Raw genomic sequence first — 13,066 nt, forward strand, 5'->3', positions numbered from 1 at the left:
TGAGGTGAGATCTCATTTGGAGTTACTAGATGTAGAATGTCTTATAGAAATGGAGGAACACATGGATCTCCATATGCTTCCTAAAGAGCCATCCAAATATCATGAGGAAAAATTGCCATAAGAAGAGGAGTAAAGGATTCCTTACTCATATTGTTATACATAAAGTTAAGAACTTTAGAAAGATATTTGAACAAAGGTGGTATCTTTGACAAAAGAGAAGGAATCAATTCCTGACATTCTCTTAGATGAGCAATGCTTAGGGCACTCCATTTCTAATAGTTCCTTGGTGTCAACTTTGGTCTTATACTAGATTGACATATGTGACAAGCCTCCATGAGATCAATAAATGTATGCACCCCCCAAAATATAGAAATAATCAATCAACTGCCCCAATGTATGATTTGGCACTTAGTGCAATAGCCACATGCCAATTTAGGGCCTATTTTTGAAAGTAGTATTTCTATCCATAGAACCTATAATCTAATTAAAAATCTGGAAAGTAGACAAAAAAAATGCACTTTCAAAAAAAATAGAACCTATTTTGGAGTCCACATGAGCCCGTACCAAGCATATGAAGTGGCAAAAATTGAGATTTGTGATTTGCAAAAAAATTTAGGAACAAAGATTTCAAACCACCTACACAAATGTGTAGATCACAAAATTCTACCTCAAAACAAAAAAAAAATGCTTGCAAAAAGCAATCTATATGAGGAAGATATCGCTATTTGAAAATTGTTGCTATTATTATTTTTCTTGAATTGTTGTTGCACCTCCAAAAATCAAAAGGCTCTAGATTTTTCCTCAGATGTCTGATTTGGGGTTTTTTTGACCTTTTGAATATGATGCAAATATCTAATTTGCACTAGCAGGCTTCAATATTCACCTGCAAAATATCTCTCCTACAAGCCTGATGGCCAATTTTTCTAGAAAAATAATGCAAATCCAATTTTTTTTGTAGAGAGGCAGATGAAAAGAAGGTAGATTTAAAAATTAAATTCACAGATCTAAAATGATCATACCAATTTTGCGAATCGAGCCTTCAAGTTGCCAATTTGTAAAAAAAAATTCCCTCAATTTTGACTATTGCCCAACATAGGTGAATTTATAGTCAATTCACCAAATCGACGCACCAAATGTAGTGGTGCAGTCCACTTTGGCTCTAGATGCTACCAATTTCTGTAAATTCTTTGGATCTTTGGATTGAAGGTATTGAAGCAACAATGGTCTCAAATGGCTAGTGAAAAGAATCTCCCTAAGCTCTGATACCATGTAAGAACTTTTCTTAGAGCAAAATTCACCCAAGATCAAGGAGCACAAGCACAAGCACATAGTAGACCAAAGAGTATGATCAATATGATAATGCTCACTATTATTAGAAGCATGTACATACACACTAGTGGAACCTATATATAAAGGCCTCTAAGATGCATCTAGAATGTGTCTAGAAAGAAGTAGGAGATAAGCATGACAACTAAGCACATATCCTCCACAATAAGAAGATAAGCATGATGAGGTGTCTAGAATGTTGTAGACACCATGTGCTCAAATAATGTGCTAACTCCTAAGTGTAGACAAAATGTGCATAAGTAGAGTGCAAAATCCTGTGTTGTCAACATGACAACTCACAAGAGTACACATACTCCTAGGTGAGTAATAAATAAATAATTAAATATACATTAATCTAAGTAAGCTTAAGTACGTGTGAATAGTAAATACTTATTTACACCAAGAATCCTTCAAAATTCCTTCATCACACAGGTTATCATTAGCTTCTTAAATTTCATAATCTCCACTTCTCCAATATTACAGATGTAGCAGCTCCGCACACCATGTATCATGATTACCTTGGGTGGTATGGAAGACAACACACTCATTGAGTAACCTCTCATTACAATTTTAGTAATAACATGATATTCGAGTGTTGAAAAATTGTCACTCTTCAACAATTGAATATTACTAACCTTTATTCCTTGACTCTTTCCTACAGATGATGAACCTTCCATTTTCTCTTTGTGAGGGTCCGTAAAATTTATTTCCTCTAGATCACTCAATACAACTTACATCTCCACTTGATCAATCTTACTGTCTCATATTTTTTCTTAAATTGCTCCATGCTCTAAAATTCTATATGCAAGGTATGAAATAATGCCTTTATAATTTTATATATACTTCCTTTTTATTGATTTAGGGTCTCCATTAATGTTATGTACTTAGATAGGTGGTCAGCTATCTTGGTGGACATTGGTGCCTTTGAACTAGCTCTTCACTCTACCACTCGATCTCTTCCATCTAGCTTGGCCTCTACACTAGTTTATCTTATGAAGTACTTGGTCCATATTCCAATGCTCGATCTATATATCCAATTTTATCGATGTTCAACACTATTTGTGTACATGTTTCTTTTTTTGAGATAATGGGTTTTGCACACATTGCATAATATTGTTATATTGTATTATTTTATTTTATTATGTAATGTTGTACCTAGATGGACGTGCAACATGTAAAGATTCACATGGGATAAACTTGATGAGTTGTATTGTAACATTGTGATAATATTTCATGTAACTATTTAATATTGGGGAAAAAAATTAAACTTTCAATACTAAATGTGGGTTCAATGGGTTAGGTAGCACAAGGTTTTAGTACATGGTTTATGTAATACTACTTGGTGGTTCTGTGGGACTTACTACTATATAAGCAGCCACAAGGGCAACTGTTGTAGGAGAAGATAGAAGGGAAAAAGGCAAGAGTCGAGTCAGACAAGGCTTGACAGGTTAGCCGAGGGAGCATTTGTGAAGGTTGGAAGCATGCTATGGGATGTGTGGATTCATGCTTGTCCACATGGATTTCTTGGCTATGGCTAAGGATTTGAAGGTTGTATTGTAATGGTATTTTTGTTGAATAATACATGGTGATGGATGCTTTTGGAGGCTAGGTTTTTTTCCCTTAATGAGGGTTTCCAGGGTATATCTTGTGTCACAATTTTTTTGTTGGTATGTTGTCTATTCTCTTGCATATGGATTTTAATTAAATATTTATTTTAGATCTATTATGGGTTATGTGGAAATGGTTATATTCTTTCTTGCAATTTTCCATACAAGTGGTATCAGAGCTATGGTTTTATTATTGTAACCCTAGATTGAATCCATGTGAATGCATGAGAGAATACAAGAAATGGAAAGATATATGGGTTACATAGGTATTTTATTGTAGATCTGAGGGTTTTATGTTTGCTATTATGATGGGATATTGGTAGATTTTGGGAATGTGAAATTTTTGGACAAAAGAGTTATTTGGATGTTTCATTTAAATGAGGGTTTTATGGGGAGCTTGCAAAAATGACGTCTTGGGTAAAAAAACCTCACCATTGGATCTGGGTCGATTCTTCCATAAATTTTGATGTATAATATGCTCTAGTTTGGCCATGTTTAGAAGAAATGAAAGAGTTTTTTAGTTCTAGCTAGTGATGGCCATCAAATTTAATCCCGTCAGAATTTTCATCATAAAAACAAATTGTAGTGAAAATGGTAAAAAGACTATCTTAATAATAACTTTCTCTTAGGATATTGGATTTTAGACTTCTTATAGGAATTGGAAAGCTAATTCAAATCACTACAACTTTGTGTAGGTTTGGTTCTACGATTTTGACATTTTTTCAAGTTTTAAGAGTCCAAAAGTTAGATGTTGTTTATTTTGAGCACAAATTAGGGTATAATTTGGGCATATAGAGTTAGATTTTGGACTTTGAGTAGTCAACGAAAAGCTCTTGAAGAGCTCTACACATTGGTTTAGATTTGGTATAGGTTTGGTATGGTTTATTTGGTGATATATAAATATAAATAGTTTATGATATATATTGACTATGGTATCATTGTGAGTTTATGACAATGTATATTTTGGAGATTTGGATTTGATGTCATTGTATACTCAGTTCATATTTTAGATTGGTCTTATGATGATATGGTTATCAGTGTTTGATTTTGATATGTATGGTGACTTGTTGGGTCTACAAGTTATGTAGTGTTGTAAGTGGTCTATACTTATGGGTTGTCTTTGCCCATTGATCTTTCATTATTGATGCATATTTAGATTGGTGGTTTGTATTTGGGTTATCTATGCCCCCAGTCACATGATTTTCTATTTTTCTTCATGTAGAAGGGATGAGATATTTTTACTAGGTATAGTCATTGTAGAGGATTGTGGTTGACTATTTTATGCTGATAGGTTGGACATATTAAGGGCTAGATGCTCAATTCATGGATGTGATCATGGTGCCAAAGATTTGGGCATGACATGATTGGATATATAGGCACATCTTTGATGTTCATTGGTTTGGTTTTCTAATTTGGTTATGGTAGTATATTTTCTTGTTTGAGGATCATGGTTATTTGGTTTCTTTTGAAGAGCTCATGATTTGCACTTTGAGTTCTTTGATGTTTTAGTATCTTAGTTAATTCTCATTGTTAGAGGATGGTTATTTTTCATCATGATATCATGGATAACTTGGATACATAGTTTAGTGGGAGCTTGTGACAGTGATGGGGTAACAGTGCAGGATTAGTTCCTAGTTTGGTTTGTATCTTCTTAGTTTGGAGATCTTGATTTCACTTGGTATTAACACTTTGGTTGTGTGTATAGACCTAAATAATCTTCATGTAGGGGACAAATTTTATTATGTCATGTGTTACTCAATAACATAGTTTAGTGTGAGTTATTGGCATGTTTGCAAATGTAGAGATTTTTCTTAGATCCTATTGCTATAGAAGTATCTTTGACATTTGTGTGGTGCACTTGTTATCTTCATGGTGTGTGAATATGGTTAGATCTTGAGGACTCATGAGGTTCTTGGTTATCTTCATGGTGTGTAGAGATGGATACTTAATAATGTTTCTATGTTGTATTTGGAGTTGGCATGGATTGATTGGTTACAGGTGCTCATGGATACTTAGAGATAGTGGAGATGTCAATTTCTCTTAGATTAGAGAAGTATTTGTTGGGACAAGATTTTGGCTTCAGCAAGAAGTCTGAGGGGTATTCACCTAATATGGACTTGAGAGGAGATTGCTCGTAGATGAGTCTTGGTTGGAGACTTAGATATCTTAATGAGCATTATCATTCCCCACTCTTGGTCTACTTGGCAATTTTCTACTTGAGAGGTATAGCCCATTGTTTCTCTCAGGTGCATTATGTTTATGTTTGTCTTTCATAGATATGAATCTTGAGCTATGGTACATGAGTTAATTCTAGAGGGTTCATTTGAGAGAAGATTTAGCATTAGTTATCTCCATTTTCATATGTTGTTATGATGGTTGAGTTTCATAAATGGTTTTATATTGGGCATATTCTTTGGAATAGGAATAGTTTATAACTTTGATCTTCTTATGAGAAGCTTACATCCATGATTAGTTATATGGTTTGGTTTGGGTGTTGTTGAGGCTTATTGGTTGGAGTTTTATGGAGGAGATCATACTTGCACAATTTACATCTAGAGGTGTGTGTAGAAGCACATAATACAGATTATGATTTGCAAGGTTTCTCTTTAGTCTTGGTTATATTCTTGGATGTTTAGTTTCACTTACAATTTGAGATTGGTTAGATACTGTGATTGCTAGTTTGTGCTCATGCATGTCATGTGAGAGATGACATGATTTTTTTTTTTTATCTCTTTCCTTTTTTGGTTGTGGAGAGCTTGGGACATTGTTGGAGATTGTTTATGAGAGTTGTTCTTGTAGGTTATTGGTTTATGTGTTTTGGATGTCCTTTAGACTACATTGATTCACTTCTTTGAGATGTTGTGAGTGGATTGGTTATAGATTTGGTATTATCTTTTATAGTGGGAGCTTCTTATTATATTTGTGGTAGGTATTGCTCTTGAGGCTTGTGATTGTAGGTTACAGATTGGATATGTTGATGATGTGAGATTCATTGGTATACCTTTGAAGGTATGGATAGTTGGATGGGTTTGGCACTTGTTGTGGGTGCTATTTCAGCTATGGATATTTTAATAACTATGGATACATGTGATTACCTTTGGATCAGATTTTTGTGCTTGACATTTTAGTTAGTACATGATTTTATGATCTTCTAATGGGACAGTTTGGTGGCTTTCTCTTTGAATGGCTTCTATGTATGTTTGGTGGTAGTGGCATAATAGGAGGTGAGATCATTCATGTTGGAGATGCTAGATACATTGATTTTTTTGTGGGTACCAGGATGGAGCACTTTGTGTAATTTGATCCATGGTGGTGGATGTGCTAGGAATGATTATTCCTTTGTTCCTTGATGTCACTACATATTGACCCTATGCAATGTATACAACAAGTTGGAGATTGTTGAGATAATGGGTGTTGCACATATTGCATAATATTGTTATATTGTATTATTTTATTTTATTATGTAATATTGCACGTAGATGGATGTACAACGTGTAAAGATTCCCATGGGATATACTTGATAAGTTGTACTATAACATTGTGATAATATTTCATGTAATTATTTAATATTGGCGAAAAGAATTAAATTTCTAATATTAAATGTGGGGTCAATGGGTTAGGTAGCACATGGTTTATGGAATACCACTTGGTGGTTTAGTGAGACTTGCTACTATAAAGCAGCCACGAGGGTAGTTGTTGTAGGAGAAGATAGAAGGGAAAAAGGAAAAAGTTGAGTAAGACAAGACTTGACAGGTTAGCCAAGGGAGCATTTGTAAAGGTTGGAAGCATGGCATGGGATGTGTAGATTCATGCTTGTTCACATAGATTTCTTGGTTGTGGCTATGGCTTTGAAGGCTTCCGTGGTTATGTTGCAATGATATTTTTGCTGAATAATACATGGTGATGGATGCTTTTGGAGGCTAGGATTTTTTCCCTCAATGAGGGTTTCCTAGGGTATATCTTGTGTCACAATTTTTGTGTGGGTATTTTGTCTATTCTCTTGCATGTGGATTTTAATTACATATTTATTTTAAATTTGTTATGCATTATGTGGAAACAAGTATATTGTTTCTTGCAAGTTTCCTTACAAGAAATCCATATTGCAATGCTTGATCAATATAAACAATTTTACCGATCTTTGACACTCTTTGTGTACATGATTCTTTTGCACTGATCCTTTCATAAATCTATTCTTATGCATATTTACTTGTGCAAATATGAACTTTAGCACATTTTATGTTAGGAATTGATGTGAGATGTATCATTAGATATATATTTCCAAACTTACCCTTCTCACTTAGTTTGAGATGATGTGATCACCTTCTCCATTGGATTGGGTGACCTTAACTCCATTTGTTCCAGTGCCTCCATCTCCTATCTTTTTCTTCCATGTTTGATTTATCTCCTTACTTATTTGATCAATATCAACTTTTCCTTTACCCCTATTTTTGTGATTTTCTATTGGTACTTGAGTTTTGTAATATTTTCTTGAATGTTTAAACTTGTGACATTTGGAACATGCATTATTAGGTGCATGGTTTTTCCTTTTATTAATCTAATAAGGTTTTATCTGTGATCTAGATTCATATACTCTATGTCCATGCTTTTGACAATTGTAGCAATAGCCTTCAAATCTTGGTGTACTAGATACATTTTTTATGCTTGACCTACACTCATGCATTTAATCTCCTTGCTTCTTGCAGTAAAAACAATAACTAGTAAACTTAGATTTTGGATTTTGCATACCATTTTTTCTTTGGCAAATGCTTGAAATATTACCAAGTTTTCTATAGTGGTAACATGTCGATTTTCCCTTTGGCTTTGCAATTCTCAATTCTCCATTTCTGGATGATTCCCTTTGCTGAGTAGATGAATATCCTAATCCTATAGTGTTGCCAAATGGCCTCATAAGTTCTTAAAATTATTTCATTACTTCATTTATCTTGTTAAATTTTCCATATTTTCTTTTTAAATTTTTAGTTCATTTTTTAGTAGATCCTTCTATGATATTAGATGTGCAATTTTCACATCCTTACCATTCAACTGTTGATTTACAAGCACCAGTTGATTCATCATATCAAGTTTAGTGTTTGTGAGCTTTTGTACATTAAATATCATTTTTCAAGTCCAATTACCATTTTCCTTTTGTCTTCCTAATAGAAAACCTTGTCTTCCTCATCTTTCTTCTTTTTCTTAGTTATTTCACATAACCTTACTAATTGAATCTCATGTTCCCTTTTTAATCCTCTCACTTTTTCATTTAGGAATTTGTTCATATCTAATAGATCTATAGTTGTTGTGTCATTTGAATTTATTGGTTTAAATAGTCCTTCAATTTTAACTTCTTCATAAGAAAACTAATTGTGTTGAATAAACAATTCCTTTCTCCTTTTTAGGGATTTCTTCATATCTTGTCTTGTTGTTTCAAGTTTCTACAATAGGAACTTGGTGTCAATTAATTGCTTGTCAAAAGTTTTGTCCAATCTAAAATCCTCCATCTTCAAGATCTTTACTCCAAGTTATTAAACTTCTCCAATAGAACTAATCTTTGATACCAATTCTTAGAAGTCTTAATTGGACACTAAGTTATTAAGAGGGGGGCATGAATTAGGATCTATAATATTTTAACCTATTTAAGGATCCTAAAATACATTTATCACATTTACCATCTCATATCAAATTTCTTATGCATGAACAACTTATATAATCAAAATTTAATAGCATATAGAACTAATCTATCAATCACATGCATGAAAAGTTATCACATGACACAAAGGTTTTGGCTACCCAGAAATACTTCAGAATGAAGGTAAAAATGGGGTGGGGATGAGACCCACAAATATTCACTACTATAGTACTAAAGTTAACCTATTAGTGCGACAATTTTTGACCATATACAATGATCTATCCTATGAGGGATGTTCCCTATTAAAATATTTTGAGACTATTAGATCTCACCTTGTTAAAGGATTTCACACTTCCAAAACAATAAGGACTTTGTTAGGAGATTTACAAAGAGTTGTTAAGACCACTTTGTTAAGAGATTTACCCTGTCTTCATCAATTAAAATTAATTCAGTATCTAATCCTTAGTATTCTCTAATAAGATGATATTGGATCTCCTCTTTCCAATCTGATCCTTATATCTGATCTGATAAAAGTTTTATGTCCTTCACTTCTTGACTAGGTTGCCTTCTATGTTCTAAGAAAGAACACTTTGCCTCTTCTACAATGTTTACACATTCGCACATGAATGATATGAATATTCTGTTCACTCCTTGGTATCTTTACCATACCATACTCTCTCATATACATCAAAATAGGTAAAGTTCTAGTCTAGTTAAGGATTTCATAAAGAGTTTTCTAGATGCTTCATGTTTTGCCTCTTCATCTCATTTGTTCATCACATAAAATAGGGATATGTGATCCACATCATAAAATGTGTAAAAATATTTGCAAAATAATCTACAAGTATTAAATAGCACATCCATGTCACCTTGAAATAGTTAACCTCAAAGTTTACATCATTTTTTATTGGTATGTAAATTCTGTAGTACTTGATACACATTGTTTCTGATACTTGATACTCACTATTTAATTTATTGTCACTCATTCTCTACTATGCTTAACACCTTATATATATCTCATCTTCAACATACTTGAACTACTAGGTCAACATTACACTCAGCTTATATTGAAAATACTTGACAACCACATATTTTGTTGGCTCCTATAGACATTGATATATACAAGTTTACATACATGACTCAACCTATATAGAGTAGCTCGGTCACAGTAATGACCGTATGACTCTACCTAGCAAATGACGAAGTGTTTGACACTAATAGAAAACAAAAATTAAAGAGACCAACATATATTAATGTAGATTTGGTAGAAAGTATGAATGATATGAAGAGTAGAAGTGGTGGAGCAATTTTCTTAAGAGGAAGATTGGTTTTTTGGCTAAGCAAGAAAATAGATTGTATTTCACAAAGTACAGAAGAAGAAGAAGAGTTTGTAGAAACAACAAAAAATTGAAATCAAATTATATGGATAATGTAGATGTTGAAGCATATTTGAGTTGAGTTTATTAGACCTATTGTCATCCATTCTGATAACACAAGTACAATAAATATGTCAAAGAATTCAATATTACACTACAAGATGAAGCACATATTTATTATCATGTTTTTAGAGAGAAAATTGTAGAGAAAGAGATTAGAATTGAGTATGGTAGTACAAAGGAACCTATAGAAGATACATTGATTAGAAATAGGAATTACTAGGGGGGGAATCAATATTTTACAAACTTTAGCCCAATATTAGATATTATTAACAATTTTATAACTTGCATATGGAAGTAAACTAACTATGCTGAAAAATAAACATAATCATGCAATAAGAGAACTCATAACACCATTTTTTTAAAACTAGGGAAATCTTGACAAGGAAAAACCTTGATGGGAATGGTCCTCACAATATGATCCACTAATAAAAGGTATCCTATGAAAGATATTGACCCTGTTAGGAGTCTATTAAATTCCTATAGTGTCTCAGGCCTTGTTAGAGGACTGGGCCTTTTTAGAAGCCTCAAACCTATTTGAATATGTAATATACAAATAGAAAATATATGCAAGATGAGCCCACTACCCAAACATGCAATATACAATATAGTTATTCAATACAAAGAGATAGATACAAAAATCTCTTTTGCAATGTTGATGATATCTTCAATATCATATTTGTCCTTCCTACTTCATCAAAAAACTTTACCTCAATTCAAATTCTCCCGATCTTATATCAAAAATTGTATATCACATAATACATACATATTTCACAAAACTCTGCATTCATGATCTTTCCTTTATACCTGGGTAATTTACAAATTACAGCTTGGTCAGCCTTCATGTCTTTATACACTTTATAAAATATAATATTAACTTTCAATGACTTAGCATTAACATACAGGATGTCATCCCTAATTAGGTAAGTAGTTATTTTTAAAGAAAATAGTTCCTTAAACCAAAATACCCATTTCTCTATTATACCTTATTCTTCTTGTATACTATTTTAACTGGTAATTTGATCATAATTCTCCCCAAATTGTATGTATGGTCTTGCAGACTTGATAGTAGAATCCTCATACTATGCACTATCTTTCCTCAAGTGTACATGTGCCAATATGACTTTGGTGAATTGAACTGATGAAAAATCTAACTATTCTAGTAGACAAACCATGTAACACGTAGACAATTTTCTAAGTATACATTCCAAAACTTTATTTACATAATCTGCTGCTTCATATAGCTAATATGTTTCCATAAATAAAAATATCACATATTATAACCTATCCAAATTTCCAACAATCTCCCCCTTTGGCATTGATGACATTTTATAGGAAAATTGGCCAAGTTTTGAACAAAAATTCAAAATTTGTGGCCTTTACAAAATTTAAAAATTGTGGATCATATATATATATATATATCATTTTTTTCTAATACCACCTAATTATTTTCTACAATACACCCCTTACATATATACACATACAAGTTTCCTTATCTCTCACTCTTTGACATTAATGACAAAGGTGCCAAAGTTTATGCACAAGTCAAAATTGAATTACCTTCCCCCTCATGATGAGTTTGACATCCTAGAAATATAGTCTACAAAGCTTGACTTTAGACTCTCAAACTCTTCCTAACATGTGTCCTTTACTTCCTTTGACACATTGATAAGAGTGCATAGACCATAGGATGCTACTTCAACAACATTAAGATAAGAATACAAAAAATTCTCATATGATGTCTTGGTTGTAAGATATTCATCTAATTGTTTCTACACATTACTAATCTTCAAGGTAATATGTTCTCTTAATAGTAAGAACCTATTTATAATTCTATCTTTCTTGAGCTCAATGATCCTTATGTCATCATGAACATGTGTAATGGTTGCTTCAAGTTCTTCAATCTTTGTATCTAGTTGTTGGAGCTTATTCACTAGATTCTGCAACTCACTCACATTTCCATTTAGCTCATAATTCAAATCTATAACATGATTGCATGATAGGGTGCATTGTTCATACAATTTCCTCCCTCCTATTAAGCATCTTCTTAGTTTCTTGATGCAAGCATCAAGTTTCAGAAATTCATTTCTTATATTAGTGCATACTGTAGCAAATAATTTTTCATCATTCTTGATTTTTGCATGTGCCACTACCACTTCTATTAAAGGAGTAAAATTGTCATCAAACAATTTTACCAAGTCCTTCACTCTTAGATATGGATTAGTCCTTGACTAATATGGAATCACGCTATTTTTCTAAAACATCTTCTAAAGTCTTTTTAGACTTTTCACCTTCTTGTTTCTTTTAGACAATTTACTCAAAGATGATATCATACCTATCTAATCATCATCATCTTTATACAAGTTTTCCAATGGTGATTCTAGTAAAGATTTGGTCTTCTCAAGAGTCTATAGTAGAATGTTGGTTTCATGCTAAAATTCAATTCTATCAAATTTAGTTTCAGTATGCTTCAATTGTGGCAAGAATATTGACTCTTGCAATCTGTCGTCCAATTCCTTTAATAATCTTTTCTTGTTTTTGCTCCTCTATTTCCTCCTCTTCTTCTTTCTCCCTTTCTTTCATTTCTTCTTCTTTTTCTTCTTTTCTCTTCTCCTCTTCTTCTTTCCTCTCTTCCTCTTCTCTTTTATTTTCTTTTTTAACTTTCTTCTTTTCTTCTTCCTTCTTCTTTCTATCCTCCACTTCTTTTTTCTCTTCTTCTTCTTCTTCTTGTTCCTCAATCTCAGAGCTTATGTAGCTCACCAAATTACCAACAATGGATGATCCATAATCTTTGAATGGATCCTCTATGTATCCAAGATGATTCTTGTACTTTCCACTTGCATTTTATCATTACCAATAGTTACCTATGGAGTAGCCTTAGACATTATTTTATTTTTATTGACTTTTGCAATAATTGTAGGGATTGCTACCCCTAATTCCTTTTTTATTTCTTCTTGGATAGGTAATAAGGTCATATATTTCACAATTGCCTCTTTTGTTTCCTCATTAACCTCTTCATAGTTACCTCCCATTATTAAAATTTCTCTTCTTTTATTCCTTAATTAGGGCTC

Source organism: Cupressus sempervirens, chromosome 8, assembly GCF_028749045.1.
Source record: "Cupressus sempervirens isolate cs-2001-9-10 chromosome 8, ASM2874904v1, whole genome shotgun sequence".
In the NCBI taxonomy this organism is placed as follows: domain Eukaryota; kingdom Viridiplantae; phylum Streptophyta; class Pinopsida; order Cupressales; family Cupressaceae; genus Cupressus; species Cupressus sempervirens.